This window comes from Triturus cristatus, chromosome 3_1 (assembly GCF_964204655.1).
Source record: "Triturus cristatus chromosome 3_1, aTriCri1.1, whole genome shotgun sequence".
Taxonomy (NCBI): Eukaryota; Metazoa; Chordata; class Amphibia; order Caudata; family Salamandridae; genus Triturus; species Triturus cristatus.
Genome location: NC_140583.1, coordinates 821,804,842 through 821,827,854, shown reverse-complemented (window position 1 = coordinate 821,827,854; position 23,013 = coordinate 821,804,842).

Here is a 23,013-nt window from a genome sequence, read left to right as displayed (position 1 = left end):
ACTCCTGACTTGATAACTATAGCTTACCAAAAAAATATAGACATGGTATTGCCTGCCACGCAATTAGTTAAGAACCCGTCTCTAGGCCCTCTTATGTTGAACAGCTACAGAGTGATTGCCATCTGGTCATTATTAGATGAATAATACAAACACATGCCATAAAGTCTAGCTTCTTTGCTTGTAATACAAATACTGCCCACACGGTGGGAGCAGAATGCCATTAATGTTAAGTTATGCAGCTGAAAGTTTCCGAATCCGAGCCATATCACGATATCACTGACAATGTAAAGGAATCGCAACAGTGGTGCTGGGACGGTTTTAGCAGGAGTGCTACCATCAATGCTAAATCAATGAACTCATAGATATAGTGAAAAAAAAGCAAAAGAACAAAGAACAAGTTCAGTAACTGACCCCACACCTATTCATCAAAAGAGAAGCATCTCTTCAGAGGTGCATTTTTGAGCACTTGAGCCCACATATATGATTAGGCATGGCGTGGTAGGGTACTGCCATTTGCAGTGAGAACTTTTTTTTCAATTGTAATGGCCTCTAGAAATGATCACTAAATCACCAACAGGCATCCAGTGTTACTGCCAATCCTATATAGCATACAGATGATAATAGGTGGATTTAGGGTTTCCGTACTTATATAGTTTGTTTTGATCTTAATAGAATGCTTGTTTCGACCACAGTTCATTCCAAAAAAGTGCCTCATTTGTCCTTTTCTTAATCATATAGATTTTGAAATATGTATAAAAGTTAATTTACAAGTATTTAAATTTAGTTGTGTGTTAGAAAACATTTGACACCTTACAGCCTGTCCTTCCCCACTCCTTGTACCGTAACAAGATTATAATTTTGGTTTTACAAAATCCCCTCACGTTAGAGTCAGAGAAAGGAAAAGTAAAAGCCATTCTCTAAAAAAAAGACTCAGCACCAATGAGTCAGGAGACACTGACTGACATTTGAGCTCTGTCTTTGAAAACACAGAAAATGCAACAAGGTAAAAACAAAATCTAAAAGCATCTCTGTTGCTCAGTTCCCTTCTAAACCACACAAAGGCTCTTTTGGGGGCCCTGCAGCACCTCTTGCACCCCTGCCTGAACGGCAATGTGTTTTCTACAATATGTCGGGCAATTTACTGTACTGACTGAATTGACTGGAATTGAAGCTCTCTAGAGCACACACATATCCCAAGGCGTCCTGACAATAGGGACAAGATCAGCAAAACAAGGACCCCACAAAACACCCACGTCTTTATCTGTTTTCCTGAAGATAGAAACCTCTTGAATGTTTCTGATTTACAAAGATAGCTGATTCCAAGCCTTAGTGGAAAAATATCTGCCCCACTGCCTACTAAGGCGGATCCCAGGCATAGTAGCAAGAAGTAGTGTAGAGGAACATAAGGTACATGAAAGCAGACAGCATGAAAGGGATTGCCTGAAATGCTTGGGCTCTGTATTGTGGAGTGCCCTGTGAGTGATACAACAAGATCTAAAAATGGAGCACTTCTGTACCAGAAGCCAATCAAGCATTACGAGGTGGTGTTTAATTGATTCTCATATAGAGACATCAAGAAAGAGTCTTACAGCTGCATTTTGTACCATCTGCAGTCTGTTGATCAGGTACCCAGAAAGACACAATAGAAGAGAATTTGTGTAATCCAGGGGCAAGGAATTCTTGGCCTATATAACAGTTTTACAAGATGTTAGGGACGAAAAAAGAAAGAATCTTTCTTAGGACATGCAATATAGAAAGCAGGTTACAGCACTTTTAGTGATGTGCCCTGAGAAGGTGAGTTTGCTATCAAATAATACACACAGATATCTTGCAACCTCTACCATGGTAACAGCATCACCCAGTTATAAGGGCCAGTACCTAAATGTCCAAAACAGAGTTCAATAAAATCTAAACTTCCGTTTTATCCCCATTGAGTTTGAGACAGTTTAGATGCATCCAATCTGCGATTTTGGACAAGCAGATATTAAGCATCGAGTAGTGACAATATCCTTAGAGATGAAAGCTATAATTTGTGTGTTGTCCATATGCAATTTAATATTGAAACTGCAAGATCTTACCAGTGCAGCCCGGGGTGCCACATAGATATTGAACAATGTGGGACTGTGAAAGATAGCGTGTGCAGACAACAGCCTATGTTATATTGCAAAAGAAGGATTGGAACCAGTCAAGAGCTCTATTTCCGATACCAAATTCAATCAGTCTCAAAAGCAACGGATGGGAGACAGTATCAAATGCTGCAGAGAAGTCTAGGAGGATAAAGACAGTGGCTCTGCAATAGTCCTGTAGGCCTCAGATGTCATCAGTCACTGCCACAGGGGTGGATTGAGTGCTAAAAGAGGGGCAAATCCTAAATTGTTAGATATCTAAAAGATCATTAGACTCGAAAGAAGTTTGGAACTGTTTATTAATGTGTTTTTTTCCAGAGTCCTAGGTGGTAAAAGGGAACAGCGAAATTGGCCTAAATTGTCTGGGATCTTAGGGTCAGTAGAAGGCTTTTATTTAAGTAGTGGAATGGTTCTTGGTCTCTTCCAGTCTGTTGGAACCTTGGCAGAGTCCGTAGACATACTGCAGAGAGTGGTAAGGTGGAACTGATCTAATTGGCATCTAGAAACAGACAGCTAAGGCTCCCCAAAGGCAGAGGCTAAAAAGACCACTCGGTTACGAAACTCCTCCCTCCTTCCCTTGCCTTCCCACTGTAAACTTTCTGTGGAATTCTGAATGAAAACGCTTCTCTACTTCCAAAATGGGCTGCTCATTGTCAATCAACGACTTGAGCCAGACACTCATTCACCATGATATATCAATCTTTTGTTGCACATTGGTTTTCAGTTTTTCTATTTACTTGGTACAGAGGGCGATATGACTGGGTCCAAGTTCAGAATAAATGCAATTTAACGTCATTGTTTTTGTCACACTAATTGGGTTCTGTTTTAGAAATAACTGTAAAGCACCTATAGCCCAGGCATTGGACTGTGTAATTCCACACACATAAAATGTATGGGAAGGGGTGGGGTGCAGTGAGGATGCATGAGGGCAGGGTTGGTCTTACAGAAAGAAGATGTGCATGTAATCCACTATCCAGTTGCTTACGTTTGAGCGAAGGAAGCAGTTACTGGCCTGACATTTTACTAGCAAAGTTTCCCAATTGTATACATCGATTTACCATGAATATTTTAGCATACTTAGTTCACCACAAAACATGTTCCCTAAATCTTGCACTTAAGAGATCATCTCTCTAGTCTTTCCTGAGCTGTCCACTACTCTTTCCCTCATTCCATTTGTTTTGCTGTATTCACGTCAGTGTAGAAGGTCTTTTGTTTCAGCCACAGGAGGAATGTTCACTGACCCAGGGGTAGAGATGTCTTTCTCTATGCCTGACTTACTCTGTGATGAGGCAGAATTTCGCAGCTCGGCACCGACATTTAATTGTCAACATTGGTAGTTCTTGCAGTCTGGCACATGGTGGCGCTATTTGCCTACTTTAGAGAGAAGCTCCACCACAGTTGTTTTTTAATTCAATATAAATGAAAAACATCTAAGGCCTCCTGCCAAAGCCATTCTTATGGCTTTGGGGGTCTGGAATCGTCAGAATTGTCATACTTGTAGTTGTGCGATGGTTTGTAGTTGTGTTGTACCTGTGATTGGCAGTGCTGACAGAGGTAATGGCCAGTGCAAGGGGAAGTGACCTCCTGACGAGGGCCCTGGCACTTATATTTTTTGCAAATTAAGCAGTGCACGTCATCCTCTTTTCCCTTGCAAAAGCCTGCAGTCAGTACCAACGGACAATGTGTCCTCTAATCATGACTCCCTCTTATGTTTTTTAGATATAAAGTGGTGTATCACCACTTTAAGACAGACACTGCAACTTCCTATCACCTACCTATCCTGTGTCATTTCTGAGATTCTGCTCAGCGCGGGGACACACCGTTGGTGTAACCAGGCGCTCTGCAAATGCTGATGATGAAGTTCAAAATATTTTAATCAGATCCACATTTAGGTTTTCTTGAGCTATTCAAACATAGAAAGGCGCCACAGAGGAGCGTCAATGTTCCCAGAAACTCCCCAAAGGACTGTCAAGGGCTGCAGCGTGCTAGAGTTTGTCTTATTCTACTGAGACAATAACCCTAAGTCCGATTCTTAAAAATAATTATTGTTCCCCCACTTGTGAAGGTATGTCAGACGGTCTCCGGGACACACCATTGCAGTCAATATCTGATCATGTGTGCCAGCTCCCCTTTACCCACCAGAGCTAACTCCCACCAAACCTCCTGTTGCAATGAAGCCCATCACCCTGAAAATGAGTGTCTGGGAGGGGTTGGGGGGGGGGGGGGAGGTTCAAACTTAATTAATGGTATGGGGAATTGAAAATCAGCGTAATGAAGACTACTGGTAAGTAATCGAGACATTACACAGTCATCTCCATCCCTCATCCCTTCCCTCACTATTTGCAGGTATGCCCAAGCAGTATGCCTGCTTCACAATTTACCTAGAGAAAGAACATCCAAAGACATGAATCATGCGGCAAAACAAATCTTTGGTTCTGATAAGACTCCTGAGTTGCACGAAACAGTGAAACCAATGACCCCTGAGCCAAATAGAGCGGCATATTAACAAGCCAGGTGATAAAATTATCGCCGCCTTAGTGGCAGAAAACTGCCGCTAAAACGGCGATAATGGGCTTGATAATATGCTCTATGGAATTGCAATTGAAGCCCATGTTAGAAGTCCTTCACATTTAACATGAGCTTCAATTAACACATGTGGTAGGATAACCCTAGGTGGCCACTGTATAAGATTTCGAAATGGGAACTCCACCCCACTTGGCCCATGAATCGGCCATTCCACGAGTGAATGGAACCTAGAAACTCTCTCCCTGAGTGAAAAGTAGGACAAAGCAATGAATTGCTCAAACCAATAACCCTTCATGATTTGCAAAGACGTTTAGCTACAACAAAATTAAAAAACAAATAAAAATAAATGCTGAATTTACCTGATCCATGGAGATACATTTTAACAGCTGTCACAACATCCCGTAAATTTAACAGAATTTTCTAATCTAAAACTGGCTTAGGATACTATCGCAGAATTACTTCCTGTTTCATATGAAAAGCTGGACTAACTTCAGGATTAAAGCCAGGGCCTAATTGAAGAACAACTCGACCCTCACAAATAATAAAATAAAGCATTCTATTCTGCCAGATATCTGGCTGTTGTAATGGCCATCAAGAAAAAAAACTCTTAATGATAAAAATGTATCAATGTCGTTTTAGGGTTCAAATGGTGAATTCTGGAGTTCTGATACAACTAAGGGAGATCAGTTTTTGCACTTTTGATTTTATCAATTTAAAACCCCTAAAACGTCCAGAGATCAAATAACTGTCCATTGCATCTTTAGTGTCGTCACAGTTAATTCTTTATCAGAACCACCCTGTAGAAATTGTAAACTTTTTTATGGTGTGCAATGTGCAGCAGAAAACTGATTTTTCATATGACACGCAGTGGTGATTGCATGATTTCATAATTAGATTTCTCATTGATGGTTGAATAATTAAATTAAATATGTAACTGGAAGGGATAATCCTAGATTACCAACAAAACTTGATGTTGTATGGTAAATAACAACAATGGTGAATGGTGAAGGGGACGTAGGTTTAAAGGAAGAATCCACTCGTGTTGAATTGCTAATGCGAATAAAATTATAAAACATTGCCTTCTTGGCCAAAAAGAAAAAAAGGCTATCACCTCTACCTTGTCGATCTATGGCTTGGAGATTCGGTAAGAGATGAGAGGAATGGGGAGGCAAAGCGAACAGAAGATCCTTTAGCCAGTAGCTCAACATTGTATCTGTGTGGCTGGCAAAAAGGTTCACTAATGGCAGATGAAATCTTTGACAAATTCTCTGAAATATTGAATCAACAACATACATTCCAGTGAGGATGGAAACATTCTGCTAAAATTGCCTGCCAATACTTTGGGGCTTATTTATGAACCATTGCGTCACTTTTGCACAGCTGGTGCGTCACTTTTTGTGACGTACCAGAGACATAAAAAAAGCGCCATGTTACGTCAAATTTACAAAGTGACGCATCTAGGTAGATGCGTCACTTTGTAAACCCCTGCGTCACATTATACCTGCGTCAGGTATAATGTATGCAGGGTGGGAGTTTCCATGCAAGAAAGCCTCGCAGAAGTATCGCCATGAAATATTTCTCAGTGATACCAAATTGTTCTGCATTCTGTCCATCAACTGTTGTTTTTGCATTTGTCACCCCGAGGCGGAAGGGTATGCCCAGACGTGGGTCCCATGCTCTCCATGCCACTGGAATCAAGCTATCCTGGCTGAAGAGGGGTGAAACCCCGAAACCGGTCCTAGGATGCTTGTTTCCAGTTCAGGGAGGACCTGGCTTGGCAGTTCGGGCTGGACTGTACCCATGAGGCACAGGGTCAAGGCTGATTTACATATGGCTGGGTTCAAACTGGAAAGGCATGGTGAGCAAAAAAATGATGGATTTAGGCCCATATCTCTGTACTGGGGTGAATGTATGACATTGTTCTGCATTCTGTCCATCAACTGTTGTTTTTGCATTTGTCACCCCGAGTGGGAAGGGTATGCCCAGATGTGGGTCCCGTGCTCTCCATGCCACTGGAATCAAGCTATCCTGGCTGAAGAGGGGTGAAACCCCAAAACCGGTCCTAGGATGCTTGTTTCCATTTCAGGGAGGACCTGGCTTGGCAGTTCGGGCTGGACTGTACCCATGAGTCACAGGGTCAAGACTGATTTGCATATGGCTGGGTTCAAACTGGAAAGGCATGGTGAGCAAAAAAATGATGGATTTAGGCCTAGATCTCTGTACTGGGGTGAATGTATGACATTGTTCTGCATTCTGTCCATCAACTGTTGTTTTTGCATGTGAAATATTTCACGGCGTCACTTCTAGGATGCAAATGCATCAATATCTTACGCCTGCCTCACAGCAGGCATAAGACTGATGCGGGCACATTTAACATGGATCTTGCCCATGTGAAATGACCCATTGCTGGAGTTGCGTCACTTTTGTGACACACTCTAGCAATGCGTCATTTTTGCGCATACAGATACGTCAGAAATACTGACGTATCTGTAACTCCTTGCGACATGATGCGTTATACTGTAAATATGAAGCATCATTGGTGTCGCAAGGAGGGCGCAATGAAAAGCGACGCATGGCTGTTTTCACGCAGCAATGTGTCACTTTTCATAAATGAGGCCCTTTGTCCTTCTCTTGAGCATGAACTGCCCTGAGAGATATTAGATGACTTTTTGCCCATATAGGGTTTGCTCTGCGACTTTGTTCAGAGAACGTGACCGTGTTCCGAAACTCCTGATCCAGGTAAGACGGTGTTACTGTGTTGACAGTTCCCACTACTAAAGATGAGCCTCGAACCTTCTTTTTGAAGACCTGTAACATTCTCAGTACTGCCATCATTTCACTCCAGTGCGATTAATGGGTCTTGTCTTGACCAATGATCCTGAGCTGAAATTGAACCCAATACTTTTCCCCCAGTCTATCTTGCTTGCATCTGTAGTTTGAACCTTCGAATTTGGAAGCTAGGGAAAGAAGTCTTGAATTTAGACACAGTGGAAGAAACCACCATTGAAGTTGTGTCTTCTGAGATTTCTTCACTAATGATGATTGCCTTGATGTTTTAGGATGCCGGTGCCCACTAATGGAAAATAAGATGGACTAAAGAGGCCATGTGAAGATGAGCCCAAGTACTACAAAGACACATGCTGACCACAAGAAAAATAAAATAAAGAGAAAAAAGACGCGTTTTTCATCACTTAAAAGTCTGCTCCCTCGAAAACCATTCAGTCAGATGAATGCATGCCATGTCCCTTAAAGCCTCTTTTTGGCTAGGACTTGGGTCTTTTGCAGAGTAGATGCAGTCTCTGGCATAACATGGTCCTTCTGCTAATGCAAGAGATACAGTCCCCTTGTTCATCTGCAACAATCCTCCAATATACTCCAGAGTCTGAAAATGCAGGAGATGAGACTTTGGAAAATCTAGCAGAAAATGAAATTGCTCCAAAGTCTGAGCTGCTCTCAGTTTATACTTCATTCTCAGTTCTTGAGAATGAGTAATTAGTAATAGATCATCTAGGTAAGGGACTAGGTAAGGCTAAAGATCTTCATGTGGAAGAATCTCAGTTGTTGGTGCTCACATCTTTGTAAAAACCCTCGGAGAAGCCTTCAAACCAGAAGGAAGGAAGGATTTGAAATTACCTATGCAGTCCTTCTATAGCGTCAGGCTTCGACATTGCGGACAGCTGAAAAAGTCTACCAGCCCTTGGTTTCTACCGGTGAATAAGATACAACAATGTAGCACAGAAACAGAGGAGAAAGAGGAAAGGGGGGAGAGAGAGAGAGAGAGAGAGAGAGAGAGAGAGAGAGAGAGAGAGAGAGAGAGAGAGAGAGAGAGAGAGAGAGAGAGAGAATGAATATCCGGACTAGAATCCACTCTCTAAGGTTTTGTTTATTTCCATTGACAGCACCGCTCTGTCGACATTTTATGATGGGTAGTAGATCCGACGAGCTGAAACACAGAGGCTATATGCTAAGACCCGCTTCTTGCCTGCTCCTTCCCGGCTGCCACAGGCTCCTGAGGGGACTACAAGCCCCAGCTTCACTCGCGGCACGAGGCCGCCAACGCCGCCAACGCCCACGTTATCGTGCCAGGAGGTGCCTTGAATTCCGGCTTCAAGAACCCGCAGCGCGGGACCCGCTTCTTGCCTGCTCCTTCCCGGCTGCCACAGGCTCCAGAGGGGACTACAAGCCCCAGCTTCACTCACGGCATGAGGCCGCCAATGCCACCAACGCCCATGTCATCGCACCAGGAGGCGCCTTGAAATCTGGCCGCAGGCCCCCGCAGCGTGGGACCTGCTTCTTGCCTGCTCCTTCCCAACTGCCACAGGCTCCTGAGGGGACTACAAGCCCCAGCTTCACTTGTGGCAAGAGGCCACCAACGCCCATGTAATTGCACCAGGAGGCGCCTTGAAATCTAGCCAAGGGCCCCCGCAGCGGGGGACACGCCCGGGCCAAGGGCGGGCCCATCTGCACCCGTCAGAGCCCAGAGAAGGCTGTGCTGAGCAACTCCTCTGACGTTTCGATGACCGGGACACTTGAGCAGGTGACTATACAGCAGAAGCATCTATTTCTAAACCAGGCCATTGCTCTCCTTTGATTAATGCTAAGGGGTAGGAGGAGTACCTGAAGTGCCCAAGGACAGTGGTGTTTTTGGACATTGAACCAATCTTATCTTGGCTTAATCGAGCTGCCAAGCGTATAATATTGTATTTTAAATCTGCCAGGGATAGTATGGGGAAGAGGAAATTGTGTGAAGGAGGTATGGGTGATGCACAAATAAGGAAAATAAAAGAGGGAAAAAGGAAAGGTCCTGGCCACAATGACGCTGATGGTGGTGTTATGGATAGGATAGATAGCCTACTATCCGAATGTGAGGGGCTATTGGATTCCACACACCTTGACCTAGCACCCAGGAACAATATTCAACAGACCTCGAGTAGTAAACCATCCAAAGGGCATGTACCTGATCTGTTTAAAAAAAGTCAGCTAAAAAGTCACTATTTCCAGAGCCTCAGAATGCACCAGAAGCAAACATCACAGTAGAGGGTCCCCCCCAGTGCCATCCAGACACTCACTAAGCTCTCGCCACTTTTTCATGCAGCAATAGATTTTCCATCCTGGCAGACCCGACTGAGTCGTTAGCAATCGCCCCCTATATTGGGATTGAGCTACACATTATGGGCATGGAAAACACAGTGAGTAGCACTCCCAATAATTCCAGGGTCTCGGGTGACCAAAATGTAATTAGCAAGGATAGCACAGCGTCTGTTGCTAACATAACACAAATGGATTGACCCATAGATGATTCTGCCCAACAAACAGTGTCTAATCAGCTAGTAACACTGATGAATGAAATTAGAGCCCTCAAAGTGTCAGTTAGAAATCTTAGTGACACCCTAAGCAAGGTGCACCTAGCTGTGGAACTGCTTAAATTGTCAATGGGAAGCTATCCGAGTCACAAGCCACCTATACAAACAGATAGGGGTGCTAGCAATTATCCAATGGTACAAAGCGTAGTCCAGACATCCCACAGATTAAGAGCTAGTGGATTTACTAGGCCCCTAAACACGGATATTACTAGTAAGAATCACGTGCACCCTGGGAGGAAAGGCTATTTGACGCCCACCCTCATATCCATGTTGCCCCTTGCCATGACTATTGCCTCACCCTCCAACGCCAATTCTAACAGATATGATGGTCAGAGAGTGGTAGGAAAAGGGAGTAGAACGCCAAGCACAACAAATAAGGTGTACATGATTAACGTCGCTAAACTTTCAGGTGTATCCTGCAGAGAAGACGAGGGATTGCTTATAAATAAGTGTGCCCAGTGGATTCGTCATGGCAGGGGCTGTCGGTCCCTAATAAGGAACAACATTATTACAGCTGAAAGACACTCATGCCCCTATGCTACATCCAACTACATTGCCCTGACACTTTCTCATCAACACCTGGTAGAAAACCTCGTAAACTTTAACATCCGCACGCAACATCTCACCCGTTCTAATATCAGATTAAAATACAATCCCCCAGAGCTAGTCCGGACCCCCAGCATGTCACCACTAAGGGAGGTAGACTGAAGATTACTCCCACTCACTGGTGATCTTTCGGAGAATATATAACACAACTATCTTCCAGTGAGTGTGAAGCCTCCGAGATGCTAAATTCATCATCTATAGTACCAAGAAAGACATCTGACGCTGTCCCGTCAAAAGCAGGAGAGAGGGATAGCTGTATTATCATGGAACATCGCAGGGTTGGGTACTAAGGTCACGTCCCCTGATTGGCTAACATTTATTGAGCAGTATGACATCTGCCTTTTTCAAGAGACATTGCTGGTGGATCCTCTTTCTCGAGTAGGTTATTTGAACTACCACATTCCAGCCATCAAGGGGGTAAAGGTCGACCTGCAGGGGGCCTCACCATCTGGGTGCGCCAGGAGATCAGTTGTAAAATCCAGTTACTCTAGACCCAGAGTAATGATGTCCTCGCAATACGGCTGAAAATAAGTCCGCAATGTAGCATCGACATTTATAATGTTTATGCACGGGGTCTCAGCGGGGGGAAGAAGTCGTAGGTTTTAGCATCCCTCGACGATCTTCTGGACATGCATTCTTGGGACTCCCTAGTGTTAGTGGCTGGAGACTTCAACTCGACCTTTGAGCCCCTTGGCATTGAGGACCGCGACCTCACAGGTGAGGAAGATGCTCTGTAGGGCATCATAAAATTGGAACTAGCGCCCATAAAAAAATGGACGGATGTAGCAATTCAAATCAAAGCAGTCTGCCTTGAAAAACGGGGTTGCGGGCAGCAAATGGGCGCACAGCATGGGGCTAACACTTTTCACAATGGCCATAGTGCTAGCCGTATAGACTACCTATTAATCAACTTAAAGCTATGGCACGCCTTATTGGATATGATTGTGAGGGATCGCCTGAAGAGCGATCATAATCCCTTATGCTCTGCTTTAGATCTCCAAGTACAGAGAGCATTGGTCCAGCCAGCTCTCGAATTACTTACTTTTGATCTGATCCCCACTAATGATATGCGGCGACTAAAATGGGCCATGCTAGTAGAGAATCCCGATCTCTTAGACACTATTAATAGGGTTATTGATCTTACTATAGCCGATCTAGAGGCCTGCCTTGACCACCCCGAGCTCACCAAGATAATTACTGCCATTCATAACAATTGTTTTTCCCATTTAAAATCATACTTCTTAAAGCAGTACACAGATAAGAATATCAAAAGAAAGAAAATAAGCTTATGGTTTAACGAGGATTGTAGGTTAACACGCAGAATATTGGGTGAGGCACTTAAATCAGGGGCACCAGACAAAGTACGGGCGGCCAGGAGTAATTACAGGAAGATCCAGGAAAAGGCCAAGAAGCAATGGGACGAAAGTGGATGGCAGGACTTGAGATTGGCATGTGCCAGCAATAGTTCCAAACAGTTTTGGAACATTGTCAAATGGGATGGGGGGACAGCCAGCTTCGCCACAAAATCATGTAGCCCAGGATCAATGGGTCAACCACTTCAAACCCCAATATGCTCGTATTGCTGACGAGGGGGACCCTGTCGCGCCTTTACACTGGCTGACGTTAATATTGCCTTTGGAGCTGTAACAGGGGATAATGCTCCGGGTTTGGATGGCATCCTGGCCAAAAAAAATTGTATGATAAACCCAAATGGTGCCGGTATATTACATTAATGGCTAATACCATTGCCCAAGGAGCCCCAGTGCTTGATTCCTGGAAAGGGGCCGAGATCATCCTGGTATGTAAGAAAGGGGATAAATCCCACCCAGGAAATTACAGGCCCATAAGCCTCATAGACTCCCTGCAAAAGGTCACGGTCCAGTTAGTACTGAACAAGGTCCAAGATTGGATTGATGAGTATGACATTCTTTCACCCATTACAGGCAGGCTTCCGGGCCCATACCAGTACTATTGATCAGGTTTTTCGGTTTACACTCATATACTGGCTGACAGTGGTTCTAGGTAAGGGTTCCTTGTATGCAGCATTCGTTGACCTTAAATCAGCATTCGATCTTGTTTCCCGCAGCAAGCTATGGACAGTGCTACAGGAGCTAGGGATAGCACCAGAGCTGCTATCTCTCATTACTCACTCATTACTCGCTTGCATGAGGATAATTTCACCCAAATACGGTGGGGGTCACAGGGCAATGTCACTAAACCGTTTCTCATTGACAAAGGTGTGCGCCAAGGCTGTGTAATGGCTCCCACATTATTCTCACTCTTTATCAATGGGATCGCCAAGTTATTATTGTCTACTCACACGGATGCTCTCATATTAGCGGGAACTCACACCCCCATTTTAATATTCGCGGATGACACGTTGATCATCTCAAAAACTCCCGGCGGTCTCCAGCGTGTCTTGTTACTTTTTGAGGAGTTTTTACATCTTCGGGGTTTGGAAATTGACATAGCCAAAACAAAATGTATGACCTTTAATCCACATAAAACATATAAAGGTGGCCTATGTATGAATAACCATCCCCAGGAACAAGTTAGGGTTTTTACTTATCTGGGGGTTACCCTGCAAAATGACCTGAGGTGGAATTGCCAACTTGACACAGCTATTTTAAAACATCTGCAACTATCCGGGGCTCTATATACTGAGTTTAAAACCTCTCTTACAAAGCCAATTAGCCCTGTACTCCAGATTTATGGTATGAAAGTTGTTAGCTCTGCTTTATACGGGGCCGCGCTCTGGGGTTTTGGGAACTTATCCTAGCTAGCCGTTACAGAAAATAGGTTCCTACGCAGAATTACAGGTCTCCCACAAAGCACCCCAGTGTGTCCATTGCTGTTCGAATTAGGCAGAAAAACCCTGGTTGATATTGCAAGATTACGCCCATTACTCTACTGGCGAAGAATTTGGTGCACGCCAGAACTGGCCCCTTATGCTTCTGGCCTCAATGATCTAGTCTGGGCAGATTGCTTTCACAAGATTAAATGGTTACGGGAGATAAGAACCTTACTAGTTAAGATTGGCATGGTTACATTGTGGGAAGATCCCTCCAACAAGTCTTTCCCTCCAAAGGAGTTTTTTCAAAGAAAAGTACTGGGAAATGGTGTTCCTGAAAATCTTCCGAATCAGTGATACTTCCACGCTAATGGGAAGTTTCTTGGAAGTCAAATTCCGGCCAAATCTAGAGCAGTATTGGGATTTAATAACCAAACTGCATGATCGGAAGCTGTACTTCCAATTTAGGGTGGGCAGACTGCCAATAAGATCGCATACAGCAAAATGGGTCCCAACTGGTAACAGCAAGTGCCCCTTGTGTCTGGACCAGCAGGAGACCCTGGCTCACCTATTGTTTGCTTGTTCAGCATATGCAGCCCCCAGTCATGGTTGGCTTAAGCCAACCTTTAGGTCTCTGGGTTTCACAAGGTGCCCGATGCATTAAGAATATTACATACAGAAACATCACCGTGTATTTCTAATGCAATTGCTAAATTCTTGACCTGGTCATGGATTATTAGATGACGATTAACCCCCGCAATCTGAAGAATGTTTTTTAAAAAGTCATCCTGGCAACTGTAAATATGATGCTGGCTATTACCTTATTTTGTAATGAATATAAGTCTGGCTCTTTGGTAATGTGTATGGACTTTGAAAGTACCTTATGTAATAGTGCCATACTCATTCCTATGTTCTGTAATAATATTATCAATTTTATTCCTCCTGGTTTTTAACCTACAGGATTGTGTTTAATACTTGCTACAACAGTTATTGTGTATATTTAATAAGGTTTTAAAAACTCTGCTTATTTATTGGCTAGTGTGTTATGAAATATTCAAATTCTATATTGTGCTTTTATGACTTAACTGTTGAATAAAGCTTTTTGGATTGGATTGGATTGGATTGGCTAAGTATATTTTACCAGCTGAGTGGCAAGAACAAATGACAAATAAAACAAGGCTAACTGGATTTATGAGCGGATGGTGCTATGACTTCTCAGGAACTGACTTGGAATTCAGGACCTTGGACACAATTGAACACACAGGTAAGGCTCTACAATAAATGGGACAGCACAGGCAATAATACTAGGTGGGAATAGGACTAAGAGAACCAAGGGGTCAGAAAAAGGAAAAACAGCAAAGAGTGAGGGGTACAAACTACAGAGAAAATCAGATGCCACTTCAACCACGCATCACGCCAGGTACAGGACTGAGTTCCCAAGATGACTAAATAGGGCTCTACTCCTTCTGACCTGGAAATGACCCTCAACCCAGGGAGTGTGTTAGTGAGAGTCACTGACAATTAGGGGTCTAATACTCCCTTGCCAAACTCTCTCGACCCATTCTTCAGCACCTGCAGCCCCTGTGGGTCTGTTGTCTCACCAGAATATTGCAGTACAGTGAATCTGAGAAACAACTTTTGAGGAGACTGCTATATTGAGATAAGAAGTTGGTCACCTTAATGATTTATTGAAGTTAGCAAATCCATGCAACTTTTATGCTAAAGGAGTAATCTGCTGCAGAGCATTCATGTTAACAGAAAGGAATTGAGGCTCTTCAACTCTATTACGAGTCTGAAATTGACCAGTGACTTTCTCACTAGAAAAACAAATGAGTAAAATCCCATCCCTCCTTTCCTGAAAGGGCGCTGGTCCAGTCACCTTTTCTTTTTTTCTGTAGGACTAAAAAAAAACTCCGCTCATGACGCCTGCTCGCTTTTGCATGCTGTGCCGCCTCGGAGCTCCTGCGACCATTGCTATGGTGTGCCCCAGGACCGGTTTGAACTGGCATATGCACCGAGGCTCCTTGTGAGCCACAGGCATGTCTGGTTTCTTTCAAGCCCTACCTGACCAATACACAAAATCCTGTCTGGGGTGGTGCATGCACCTCCCCTGGCAGGAAACCCTTTGTCCACACCTCCCAAGCTGGAAGGACTCCCAGCAGCAGGAGGGCAGACTTGTGTCTGTGGTGGCAGCATCCATTTTGTGGAGCTGAGGCTATGTCTGATTTTACCCGGGTTTCAGGTACTGTACATGTCGTGTCCCTCTAGAAGGGTGGAATGCTAACCCCGTCGCCAGAATTGGCGAGGGGTTAATATTCCAATTCGTATGACACCTTACTCGACATGTTTTGATAAAGCCAAACCAAAGTTAGCATTTAACCACGAGGTTCATAATGCACTTAAGAGTATATGGTATGACGATATCTGGAAACAGTAGAAGGAAGTTGTTCCGACCACTGCAGACAGGCTCAGCTCATGCCAGAGCACCATCTCACATGGAACCAAGCACTCTGCCTTCAGGATTGTTAAGGCCTGCCATAGGAGTGACTTATAGGTTACCAGGTGTCCCATTTAAGGTTAGGTATAGGTATACTACACCTAAGTAAGAGGTGATTACACCAACTTACCCCAGCTGAGTGATCAGCCAGTTGTGTCAAATTGTTAGGCCAAGCCTGGGGTGGCATAATACATGCTTCAGCCCCTGGCAGGCCTTGGGTACACCAATGCCCTGGGTACCTAGTGTACACTGGTACAGGGGCTGACAGGGTGATCCACTTCCAATTGGTTATGCACCTAGGGTGCATAGTTTTAATTTAGTAGAGAGAACAGCAGGCTGAGATCCTGAATAGCAGGATCTCAGACCAACTAAGTCGAAAAACCAGCTAGACACTAGGCAAAAATTTGGGGGTAACCATAGTCAGATATCCACCTTCCTACAAGAAGTAATTGTGGAATTATCTGCAATTCTGTGCCAAAGAGTGGCATGGAATTACCAAAATTACTCCAATTACTCCAGCATAATTGAAATTCAACCCGGGTCTAGAAATGTTATGTTAAATGTCCTTGTTGAGCAAAACTTACACCCAAAGGCCTCCTAGTTCTGTGCAAATGGAGAGAGAGTTACGGAGATTGCTATAGGGAATCCATAGACCTACACCATGAAAAAAACCTTTTCATGCTTTCTTGAAGTTCAAAATAATTTGTTTTCAATGCAATGGGATGTTTCACAGTTTGCAATCTGAATACTAAATATAAAGCCACCTTCAATGAATTTCCAAAACTCAGGATGACAATGGAGTGGTCATGTCAGCGAAATGAGGTATTGAGAAACAGTGGTCCTATCTGATAAAGGACCGTGTGATCCCCACAGAGAGCAACATAGGGTTATCAGCTCTAGGGTCGGTCTGGTCTACAGGGCAATCTGACAGCTGGTCTGACCAGCCAGTGTGAGGGAGGGTTTTTATGGTTTTTATGGTCTGGCTTGGCAGTGCTGCTGTATCCAGACAATTATGTGAGAAACCCCTGGCAAGGGGCTTTGGCTCCGCCCACATGTTGGTAACCAGGATTACATGTTTTGATTGAGCAGATATTGTGTGCTTCCACAAGAAAGGGTCCACCCACCACAAGGCTATGATCATTTTGTTTATGCATCAAGCTGCTTGAGCTTGAACTGTCAAGGGCACACACATGATATTGTACTGCTAATAAATATTGAAGTGTCTTATATAACTAGATGATTTATGTTTTTTCCTCCGGCAGCAGCAAAGATGGGAGGACTCAGGGCCCGATTCACAGAATTAACTTAAGACAAAATCCTAAACTTACTACTTTTGGTATTCACAGAATGCACTTACTACTTTTGGTATTCACAGAATGGATTTACGACTACTAACTTTACGTCCGCACTCGGGCCAGAAATTCCGGCCCGGAGGCAGGGCTTCCGGGCCGGAGGCGGGGCTTCCGGGCCGGAGGCGGAGCTTCCGGCCCGGAGGTGGGGATTCCGGCCAGTGGCGGAGATTTAGCCATGGCCAAATTCTCCACCTCTGGGCCGGAAGCTCCGCCTCCGGGCCGGAAGCTCCGCCTCCGAGTTTGGACGTAAAGTTAGTAGTCGTAAATCCATTCTGTGAATGGCAAAAGTAGTAAGTTTATTCTGTGAATCGCAAAAGTAGTAAGTTCATTCTGTGAATACCAGAAGTAGTAAGTGCATTCTGTGAATACCAAAATGGTACTAAGTTTAGGATTTTGTCTTAAGTTTGTTCTGTGAATCGGGCCCTCAGTCTTTAACCTAAATGGACTTTTAGGTCCGGCTTGTTGACAGTGTAACTGGCACCTGAATTTTTAACCTACACCAATGCTACTCTGCAGTTCTTTGCTTCCACACAGATATGTATAAATTCCTATTTAAACCGATTGTAATACTTCACATTCCCATATAACATTCCTTTAATTGCCAAAACTTGTTTGACTTTTTTGTGGGCCTGTTTATGGTCTGGTGGCAGATATTTACTGTTGATTTCCCTGATACTAACACAAACATTGCCTCCGGCGGTCACACAATCTCCCATACCTTGCGAAAACTTGCGAAACACTGATACAGAGTGGCCTTACAGGTTCAAAACTGCCCCGATTGCAAGGGTGGGACACTTTGCTGCAATGTAATGCTCTTGTGGGGGCCACTTTTATTTTGGTGCTAATGCCTATTTTCTGCCTCAGTCCGACCCTGCGCATGGGCACATGTGAGAGACACTGAAGCTCAGACACTGCTGTGGCTTGGGTGTGACACATCCACACACTTATTTATCCTTCGCAGGATGCCGACTTGGAAATAGAGGGGCTTATTTACAAGCCCCTTGCGCCGCCGGTACGTGACTTTTTCCAATGTTAAAAGTGGCGCACCAGTGGCGCAAGGGCTTGTAAATAAGCCCCTGAGTGCTTCCAGCAACTCCCGGATCACATTATTCCAATATAAATAGGCAGTTGTTCACCATTAATGCCCGGCACATTCAAAACAACTGTTGCCTCACACTGACGAGTACAGAAAGTTGTGTTTGCATTGTGCATGCCGTGCAAATAAATCTGTTTGCGCATCAGTCAGTTGGTTCAAGACTGCACCAACAGCAGTGCACAATGCACGGCTACACCAGGCCCTGTCAAACTGAGACATAGGTTTGTGCAGTCGAGCATTTATTTGCACAGGTGGCTGAAAACATGATTGGTATATGGAAGGGAAAACAAACCATTATCTGGAAAGCTGATTATAGCCACAGCGTGGACTGTGCCCTTCCTTGTGCTTCCCTCCCCCACCCGCCAAAGGCACGAGGGTCCGCCTCGTGCAGGGTGCACTCTGTGTGTCTGTCATCAGTACCCTAAGTAAACAACGTGTTTGCAGTTATCGACCGCCAAGTGTGATGTTTCTGCAGCGGGGGCCGCTGTTTGTTCACATTGCAGTAAAACATGACGTCTCACGGAGCCGCCACATTTTTTGCCACATTTTTTCCATGAACCCATTTCCGCTTGTGTGTTCGCCCTGTCTCTGGGTCACGTGCTCCTTCTCGGAAGACACCATCATATGACGGAGCAGTTCTGTTCACCTTTACCTGGTGACTTTTATTGTACTTGGTGAAACACTTATAAGCAAAGCCAGACGTATTTTCTATGCTAAAGTGTAATGGAGGCATTAATGGTGCTTTTTATAAGGGGGTGACCATGGGAGCCTGTTTTCATCCCTCCAGAGCAGAGGGCTGCCCTCTGTGCGATGGTGCAGTCCGTGAGCCTCCTGGCAGAGTATTTGCCTCTGCGTCCGTGCCCAATATATGGCTTGGGCTCAGGGGCAAACTGTTTCCCCCGTCTACATGGGCTATATGTGCGTCAGCACTATCAGTACTACAAAAGGGGCCGCACAAGGATCTATGGCTGTTGTTCCCCTGGGGCACTGTCTGCAGTACGGCCCCAAAAGTCACCGAAATATTTTGAATGTCATTTTTTTTCATATTAAAAGGGTAACCTAGCAGATTTTTCTGCATTAGAATAAAGTCAGATTACAAATTGTGTTGAAGTTGCATTTATACAGTGCTTCACATACCCGGCAAGGCTCCAAAGCACATTGGTGGAGAGGTAGCACAATATACCGTAGGCAGTGCTTGGTTGAAAGAGTATTGAATGGTAGTGTGGCCAGTCTGGGAAGTGTTTTGCTGTTGTGCGTGATGGCCAGAGTGGCCCCGCTCTATTCGTCCTACCATCGGTTGATGAGCTTAAGTGTGCAGCATTGTTAAGTACAGTGGGAAATAGCACATGTGAACCTTACATTTATTGGCATGTCCTAGCTTTGCTGTAGGTATATTTTCTTTAAGTAGGCCAAATTCGATACTCTCCTGGTTCCTCTCACACATAGGATGGCAGGCTCCTGAGCAGAGCATGCAGGATTCTCAGAGCTCCTTGCCAGCTCAGTCCCAGGACCCTACAACTCCAGAAGAAGCGCCCTGATCTAACAGGATTGCCCTTGTGAGACACTGGTACTCCCTCCTAGCCTCTGCTGCTAGTAGGGAGCTAGAAAGATGCTAAGTACCACCCAGAAGGAATCTGATCCGCACTATTAAGAGCTGAGACATGGGTGTAGACCCCAAGGCGAGCAAAAGGTTTCACCAAGGTGGAGACTCGAGGAACCCCAGTGCTGGTTGTGAGTGGGAGCTTTTGAAGTAATCTCTTGGCAAGAGGGAGACATTCTTCAGTGGAATCACAGGAATCCTACGATGCGCTGGGAGTGGTACCGTAGTCTCTCAGAGTTAGGGTTAGCAGTAGTGGTTTGTAGAGGTCAGCCCATGGCATAGGCACCACCAAGACGCTGCATTTTAGAATGAGTTTCCAGTAGTTAAGGGCTGGGATTTGGCATGGGTGGTTGTTCGATGTGAGGGTTTCTTCTGAGCAGAATGGGCGTCATTTTCACTGAAATGCCTGGGATAGTAGAAGTGACATCCCATGCCATTTGACCTTTACTTTGACTCACACACCTGCATACACATACACGCACATTTACACACTCTCTCACATAAACACACTCTCACCTGCAAGCATGCATTTATCATATGTTTAAAGAATTTTGTACCTACCTTAGCTGCTAAGTAGGGTCATGTCAGTGTTCAATTTCTTATTACATTAATAGTGAATAAAAGTATTTACTATATGTTTAATGAAAAAATTTACAGAAAATCAGGAAAGTGGAGCCCCAACTGATGTCCATTAGGACGAGCTGCTCCTGTATTCCACGCACTGATTTTACAACCTCTGAGGCCAGGGATCACAAAGGCAGTGCCAGGGGTCGCAAGGGATATGCCAAGGGTTGCAGCTGCAACCCCTGGCGACCCCGAAATGATGTCCATGATGATCTCACAATACATGTAGGTAATTGTTGGAAAACGAGGCAGCATCTGTGAGGCCTGCACAAATAACATGACTACATTTGTCCTTCACTGGGAACCAAACACCCAATTGTAGCGCCTGACTCTCAGAGGGTAGCGTTGCAGAGCAGTCTGAGGCTTACTCAAGGGAGGTGGTGTGGGCTAGTAATCGCCATTTGCAGGTGCACAAAAATAACACTCAATAATTGATTGTCCAGTCTGTACTTTGCTTTATAAAAGTAAGAGCACATTTATTAAACACACACACTACTCAATACTATGCACCAATTTACAAATGTACATAAGCTGTTGGAATTACTTTGTGACATTGCATAACATCTCCACCCCTCCCGCAAGGGGGGTGGGGTCTAGTACCACCACTCCCATGTATGCACATCAACTTGCCCCCAATGCAGTTAGTTGAACATAACCTGGAGCGAGGGCCCTGCGCACTGGCACCTTCCCAGTGGCGACCCACCCCACTACCTCAACAAGCATTAAAAAGGGGTAAACCTGCCTTGGTGACACATGACCCTGACTAAGCATCTCCTACTGACCATAAAGTATGCACCTCTATATCTTAAGGGCTAGCAGTCTGGGGTCTTCACCTAAGCGCAGCAGCAAGAATCCATGTTTACGCACACTTTAGAATGACAGTACTCATCACCTTGGTTGATCATTTGAATGCATTGCAATTACAGCCCCTAAGGGCATCACAGATGAAATCACAGGATCACGCATATACAGCCAGACACCCTAGCAGGACTGTCTGACAACATAACCCCACTTGGCTTATGACATCACCTTAAACATGTGACTTACAGTCCCTTCCAAAGAAGTACTCCTGGCAACTACACTTCTCCTGCAGTGCGCCTCTTCACTTTAAAAGGAATCACAGGTAAAAGCATGGGATTACGTAAATACAGCCAGACCCCCTAGCAGGAAGGTCCAGCAACATAACTCCATTTAGCTTAACATCACCTTACACAGGTAGTTTACTTTACACATGTGACTTTCAGTCCACCTAAAAAGAAATAACCAATAGTAAATGTATTTCGGTGCAATTACACCATTTCACCTCCAGGGGATGCAGTTCTTCACACATCCCCAACTCAGCCCTTCATTTCATGATGCACTTCTCCACACACCCTCAGCTGTAGAACAAAAGTTCCAGCCTAGAATGTGTTTAAATGCTAGCTGAGCCCTTGAGGGGTAGTTTCCTTTAGGTCCCCATGACACTGAGGGTGGGACTTTTCTCCGTGCTGGGGGGGTGAAGACTGTGCTTCTCCAGCAGCTCCCCCAGCACCTTTTTACAAGTGAGGGTGTCCCCCTCCTCTGGGGGCCACAAAGCACCAAAACGGCAGACTTCCAAATGCCTGGCGAGGCATTATGGGGCGCTTCATGCTCCTCTTTACCAGCCCCAGCCACTGAGAACACTCTCCTCTGCCCTCTGGGTCTCTGAGAGGGTAGATTCAGCAGTGTGCTGTCTTCACTGGTTCCCTGCGCCAGCCTTTCGCCTGGCTCTCCTTCTGGGCCTCTCTTCTCCCTGCGCAGAGGCCCCTGCTTCTGTGCACCAGTCCTGGGCTCTTCTTCTGGTGCTGATAGGGTCCTGGGGGCAGTCAGGGGTCTCTCCTTCCAACTGCCCATTGCGCCAGGCTCCAGCACCTTCAGCCTCCGCAGACCACACCCCAGAGAGAGCTTCTCTTCCTGTGCAAGCACTTTTTAAAAGTTGAGTAGAGGGCTGGCAGGAAGTCCCTGTTGGTCCTATCAAACAGCGACACATCACTTTCCTGCCCCTGCTCCCTCCTTCTTGTCCAGCCTCTGGGTTTGTTCAAAATGGCGCCGTCCAGCGTCTCTGGCCACATGTCTGAAGCCCCTTCCGCCCACGCTGCCTTCCCTCCTTGGTGCAGCCTGGTGCCTGGCACCCAGCGACAGCAGTTGATGGATTGGCCTCGAGCCCCACCCATCTTCTCTTCTTGGAGAGGAGGCCCTAGCTTGTGGAAGAAAGGTTATCAATCCATCCAGCTGAGGTCAGCCCTCAGCCTGGGTCTGGTCATGGCTGGCTCAGAGAAATATGACAGTTCTGGATGACCCAAAAGCAGTACAAATATGACTTTGGACTCTGCAGAATGCTTCTTTTCACATTTACTACATTGGACTTCAGTGCGTGTCTGGAATCTGTAGGCCTAATGGAAGTTAATCTAGCC